This window comes from Gavialis gangeticus, unplaced genomic scaffold (assembly GCF_001723915.1).
Source record: "Gavialis gangeticus isolate Ggan-Ray unplaced genomic scaffold, GavGan_comp1, whole genome shotgun sequence".
Classification (NCBI taxonomy): domain Eukaryota; kingdom Metazoa; phylum Chordata; order Crocodylia; family Gavialidae; genus Gavialis; species Gavialis gangeticus.
Genome location: NW_017728996.1, coordinates 7,822,265 through 7,828,892, shown reverse-complemented (window position 1 = coordinate 7,828,892; position 6,628 = coordinate 7,822,265). Strand labels below are relative to the sequence as shown.

General features: G+C 47.4%; 1 protein-coding gene and 1 long non-coding RNA gene across 2 annotated transcripts in view; one reads left to right on the top strand and one right to left on the bottom strand.

The window, feature by feature from the left end:
• Nucleotides 1-6,628, bottom strand: part of PCSK6 (proprotein convertase subtilisin/kexin type 6) — a 153,382-nt gene that overhangs the window by 132,183 nt on the left and 14,571 nt on the right. The gene's annotated exons all lie outside the window — the stretch shown is intronic.
• The window catches only part of LOC109288455, a 14,275-nt gene that overhangs the window by 735 nt on the left and 6,912 nt on the right, over nt 1-6,628 (top strand). Inside the window, exon 2 of the long non-coding RNA XR_002095142.1 lies at nt 604-607. This is a non-coding gene — a long non-coding RNA (uncharacterized LOC109288455). The remainder of the gene's footprint in view (nt 1-603; nt 608-6,628) is intronic.

Below are 6,628 nucleotides of genomic sequence, written 5' to 3'. Positions count from 1 at the left end.
AAAAAAAAAAAAAAAAAAAAAAAAAAAAAAAAAAAAACTCTGAAATGCGTCTCTTAAAAACTAAAAAAACCAAAACAAAAAAAAGTTAAGAGTCAGGTCTCAACTGCCCCATGCTTTTTCAAAGATTTCCATTGGATCTCCACACCTCATGCTCATCTGTTGGAATGCTCTCTCATCCCATACAACTTAATTAGCATTTTAACTGTATTCCTGTTGTATACCCCATCCGTTCAGAGTATATCTTTTCTAGTTTTATTATGCTCATCTCATTCTAAACCTCTAATCCCTCAGGCTCTCACTTTAATAGAATCAGAATCCATGAACGAGCATCAGGGAAGGGAGTGCTTGCATTCCCCGCCACACTGAGGACCGTAAACTGCACCTTATGTGGGTTATTAACAATAAAAATAAAAATGCAAAATTGCTATGCCCCACAAAACAGCAAATAGGTGGGGGATGGCAGGCAAAGCAGAACTAGATGCAAGTGTGGCTCACAATGAAGAAGAGGGGGAATATATAAATGGATTTTAGGAAGGCCTTCGACAGTTTTGCATCCTATTCTCATAGGGAAGCTAACGGGCTGTGGAGTGGATGCCTACACAGTTAGGTGGGTGGCTAACTAACTTAGGGACCGCACCCAGACAGTGGTGGTGGACAGGTCGTTCTCAGCCTGGAAGGAGGTGGGCAGTAGGGTCTACAGGGTTCGGTCCTTGGACCGGTGTTATTTAATATCTTAATCAGCAATTTGGATGAGGGTGTGGAGAGCACCCTCTGCAACTTCGCAGATGATACCAAGTTATGGAGCAAAGTTCTTCATAGACATTAGGGCTGGAAGGGACCTCAGAAGATCAAGTCCAGCCCCCTGCCTGAAGGGCAGAAAAATCAGCTGGGGTCATAGGATCCCAGCAAGATAAGCATCCAATTTGCTCTTGAAGGTGTTCAGTGTAGGTCCTTGAGCCACCTCCGATAGCGGGCTGTTCCAGACCTTGGGGGCTTGGACAGTAAAGAAATTCTGAAGCCATCTTGTAGTAGTTTATGACCGTTCGACCTCATCATCCCTCGGGACGCTCTGATGAACAAATGTTCCCCCAGATACTGGTGGTCACCCCTGATAAACTTGTAGGTGGCCATCAGATCACCCCTGAGCCTGCACTTTTCCAGGCTAAAGAGTCCCATGGCTCTCAGCCTGTTGTCGCAAGGTCTGCTTTCCTGACCTCTGATCATGCGCGTGGCTCTTCTCTGCACTCTCTCAAGCTTCTCCACATCCTTTTTGAATTGTGGAACCCAAAAACTGGATGCAGTACTCCCATTGTGATTAGGAATGGGAGGTTAAGCAGGTGGGGTCAGTAGTAAGGGGTGACACATTGGCTCTTGGAGGTCAGGTAGACCACTGTATTATTTAGAGGGGATGGGGGGGGTTGCACACTTGTTTCTCAGAAGGAAGATTCCTGTTGGCACTGGACAGCTGTTCTTTGAAGCCTTCTCATAGATTTTCAGGGTCAGAAAGGACCTCAGTAGGTCAATCAAGTCCAACCCCCTGCCCTGGGCAGGAAAGAGTGCTGGGGTTAGGTGCCTAGCCAGGTGCTTGTCCAGTCTCCTTTTAAAGACCTCCAAGGTAGGGGCGAGCACCACCTCCCTTGGGAGCTTATTTCAGATTCTGATAACCCTCACCATAAAGAAGTTCTTCCCAATGTCTAGTTTAACAGAGCATCTCCTGTGTTCCCCCCCTCCCCAATGAATTTATAGGCAGCCAAAGTCACCTCTCAGCCTTCTCTTGCTGAGGCTGAAGAGATCCAGGTCCCTCACTCTTTCTTCATCTTCAGGCCCCTAACCATATGAGTGGCCTCCTCTCCATGTTGTCCACATCCCTCTTGAAGTACAGCACCCAGAACAGGACGCAGTACTCCAGCTGCAGCCTAACCAGTGCCACAGAAAGGAAAGCATCACCTCCCTGGACCTGTTCGTGATGCACCTGCTAATGCATGATAGAGTGGTTAGCTCTATTGATCATTCTGTCGACTCATGCGAGTCTTTGAGACAACTATGACTCAGAGTTGTCATAGAGATCCTTTTCCCTGCTGTGTTGCTTAGAAAGTCATCCCCCAATCTGTATGTGTTGGTGATCTTCAGACAATCATCGTCGGCAATCCCACAATTCAAGAACGATCTCTACCATGGCTCCCTGATGGGTTTTGGAGGTGACTTAAGAGCCACAGATCTATCTGCAGAAGCTGTGGGACTTTCTGGAGGGGGGAGTGGGCTGTAGGCTAGGATTTCTCCCCTTTTCCTGCCTCCACTCTCTTCTCTGCTTTGAGGGCAAGACGCTTTGCCTCCAAGCGGGCTGCCACTTGGTTGAGGCTGCAGCACCACTGGAGTCAGTTAGCCAGCTCCTCCCAGCTCTCAATATCAACATCTGTTCTCTTGGGATATGCTTTCAGTGTGTCCTTGTAGCATTTCCTCTGGCTGCCATGATCTCATGCTGCAACCAAGCTGGGAGTAGGGCACTGGCTTCAGGAAAAAAAGGTGGGCAGCATTTCACTTGATAGGCACATCGTAAGACAATAGGGTACCTGAAAGCTCCAGTGCTCCTCCAGGCTACCAGCAATCTAGCCTAGGGGTAGAAAGACCAGTGTCACAAGAGGACATAGCACTGATAGAAGTCATTCACTCTGGGCTTGGAGGTACAGCTTCAAGAGGTTCCCCCATACATCCAATTCAGTCTACTTCCTTCACCATCAGGTGCACAAGGTGGAAGTCAGCTCTCTCAACCAGCTCCAATTTGTTCTAGGTGTTGATCTCAGAAGTTGACGCTTCTGTCATTATCAGGCTTTGTGGGACACCAAGTCAAAGGTAGCCTGATGACCAACAGTCTCAAGACAAGAGCAAAGTAAAACTTACCTCCTCATCTGTGCCGTCTCCACAGCCAAGGATTCAGTTTCATAGCTGGCAGGGCTGGAAGGGACCTGAGCAGATCATCAAGTCGACCAAGATCGCAGCGTCCACATCTTGTCCAGCCACTGCACTTTGCATACCTAGTCCAGACATTCACTCTGAGGACTATACAAGACTGCCCTTGTTGCTCTTCACTGCTCCAATCTGTCCCAGAACCCTTCAATAGTACCTTACCAACAAATAAATTTCCGCTCAGTGCTGATGCTGAAGAAATGGGAATTGTATTTCCCACTCAAGCACAAGACTTCAAATTTGTCTCCTTAGGAGTATCTTTTATAAATCAGCAGTTCAAGGCCTTCACTCCTTGGAAAGATGGAATTTTCCATGCTCATCTAGGCTTTCATAGGCTTAAGTTTTTCATTTGCCAATTATAAAGATGGATTTGCTTTGAAGTCCTGACTAATGTACTTGTGTTTTGCTGCACTCTCTCGTGTCAGCTTATTCAGGTCCAAGGCTCACCTCTTCCTATAAAGTAGAATAGAATCTAGTGGTAGAAGAGTGGCACTGGGTCTGCTGCTGGGGGTGTAAGTGTGGCTGGACTAGCGAAGTAGAATAGCTCTACTGGACAAGAGTTAGCAGCCTTGGTGGTGAAGCAAAGTGTTCACTTTGCATCTGCTGCTGGCAACACACATACAAACTCAGCATCTTCATGCTGTCTGCAGGTTTGTGAAGTGTTTCAAGTTACTGAACAGTCAATCTGCCTGCCTTTTGCATTTGAAGCAATTCACTAGAAGACCACAATGATCACTGCAGCTAGCTTGGGGCAAAGGCCCTAATTACAGCCAGCATCAGATAAATAGAAAGTATTAAATTTTTAGAGGATTCAGATGTTTTCACAGTTAAACTTGGGCACTTTGTCCTTGACAGAGCAGAAGCAAGGCAACATGGTGATCCAGTCAGGAGAGGGGGCAATGCATGTAACAGTAAAATAAAAATAAAAGGGAACAATGATGAAAGTCGGCAGAAGGTAATGCTTTATCCATGCAACATGCAGACTGGAACTCAATGCCACAAGAGGCTGTTGGGCTAAGAGCTTAAAGAAAAAAAAATGCTTTAACACAAGGGTGTCAAACTTATGCAGCCCCATGAGCTGAATGATTGGCATGGGCCTGTGGGATTTGGCCCACACACAGCCCCCCCATCATACCCAAGCCAGCAGCTGTCTGGAATGTGGGGTGCAGACCCTGGAGTGGCTGGAATGGGCACTGCATATGGCGCAGTCCAACCAAAACAGTAGTCACACTGCACACGGTGGCCACCCCAGCTAGCCATGGCCCTGGGTCTGGGACAAGCGATACACATGATGCCTGCTCCAGTTGGTTTGGGACCCAAACTGCAAGTGGTACTCACAGGTGATGCGTGCAGCACAGATCCTGGACTGGCTGGAATAGGTGCCACCTGCAGTGCGGTCCAGGAGTTGCCAGGGCAGACAACACATGCAGGGCAGCTGCTGCTTTGGCTGAGCTGGAATCCACACTGCCTGTGGCATGCTCCAGCTGGTCTGGGATCCAATGTCCAGATCAAGTATGCTGAAGGGGGAAGGGAAGGGGTCCATGGGCCAGATTCATCCCATGGACCAGCCACTGGCATATGCTATGCCCATGTGGGTCTGATCAGACCCAGGGACAGCAATGGGGACCGCATGGCAGGGGTTTGACATCCCTGCTCTAACATTAAGACTATCCAGAACTAATAAACACCAACCAAAGGGATATTAATCCTCAGGCTTCTGGGCTGAAATCACTCACTAGATGTTAGAGGCGTAGGCGAGAGCTCACATTGGGGCAAATTATTCCATGTTTGCTTGTAAAGGGGGTGCAAACACCTTCCTCAAGCTTGATGGACCCCATATATCACATAAATCCTAGCATGGCAAATCTCTGGGCCCTGGCACACATTAAAGACAAGACACAATTAAGGCTCTCTCCTCACCCTACATAGTAACCCAGCAATGCGTTAAAGCCGATTTATGGTGCGATAATATACCATACAATGCGCAACGCCTTTGTGGCTTGTTTGTATCATGACTTATCTTGAAGAGATCCCACTGTGCCAAGGCCCTCAGAAGCCTATGCAACCTACGAAGTCCATTCCTTTAGCATCTTACATCTGGACCCACCCCATGGGATAGATGCTGGGACTAGTGTTAAGGGAAACACAGTAGATGAACATACATTTCCTTAAGGGGCGCGGTAGTTACAGAAACTGTCTGGGGGAATCCAGCACCACAGCAGGCAGTAAATCCTCTTGTTCCCCTGCTAGGGTGCAGGGAATTTGCCTGGAGTTCTGCACAACACTGAGTCCTACCTCCCTTTTGTCCTCAGCTTCACAAAACTTGCGTTTTCAAAGCACCTTTAGGTTTCTAGGGGTAGTGCTTCTGAACAAGAGGCTGGAGAGAAACAGGACTGCTAATCTTGCTTCATCTTTGCAGCACATTCTGGGGTGTTACATTTGGTAGCCTGTGGCAAGTAGCTGAAATACAAGGTTGTCGGCACTCTTAAACCCACCTTGGTGATGCAAGCAAGGTGAGGCATTTCATCCAAAGTCACGACCTAGAGGGTGCTGGTCTTACGGGTGGCTGATCTCGTATCCATCCACAACACTGAGGCTGGGCTGGTGACAAGCTGACCAAAAGCAACTCATGTTTTTCATGGAAGATCTAAGCAAAGGAAGCAGCATGGTTGAGAAGAGGAGAGCCATTTCATTCTAGCGATAGGCATGAAGGTTGTTTGTCCATCAGGAATTTAGATCCCCAGATCCTAATACTCTGGCAAGGTTTCCTGTTATGCCCTACAAATTTTTGCTTGATGCTAAAATAACTAGTCGTACTGGTTGGAATAGGAAACATGCAGCGCTGCCTTTTGTCAGGCATTTGAGAAACAGGAAATATTTGGGGGAAAAAACAAACAAAAAAAACAGCTCAATTTCAACAGTTTTGTGATGGTCATAATGCCCATGACCTAAGCTAGGCCTCATGCTGCATCTTGGATGATGCGGTCTGTGAATGAGTGAGTAACACAAGGTTTTTCAAACCAGAGCCATGTTCAGGAAGAGGTCTCTGGGAGGAGGATTCAGCACTAGAACAGACTGCAGAATCTCCATCCCTGGAGCCTGTTGGTTAGACAGAAATGATCCTGCTTTGAGCAGGATCTAGGACTAGATGTCCTTCCGAGATCCCTTCCAGCCCTACAATTAAGAAGCTTTATTAAAATATTTTAACATTAAACATTTACTTGCATCACACAGGTAATAAGTCAGAAATAAGAACATTAACACCAAAGCCCAGCAGCCAGTCAAGACTTCTGAGCCATGCAAGGGCATATGAAGGCTGGAAGAACTGTGGGGTAGTACTTGGAATAAGAGATTGCAGAAGCCAATACCTTTCCACAGAGTTCCTTGCTTCTCTTGACCCACCTCCAAGAAGTCCATGTTTACAATGGGTTTTCATAGTTAGTCTTCTTCCAATTAGAAAGAAAACCCACACATTGTGTAGTTCCCCATGAAAGGAAAATGCAGCCCAGGGGCAGTGCAGATGAAACCAATGCAAACCCTAAAAGCCAGGGCTGCCAAGGAAGTTCGAGGCAGGCTCCCATCAGAGCTCTGAGCGGCACGGGAACATCAGCATGAGTCTGTCCACCCCAACAGGGCATTTCCATCCCACCACATTGGCAGATTC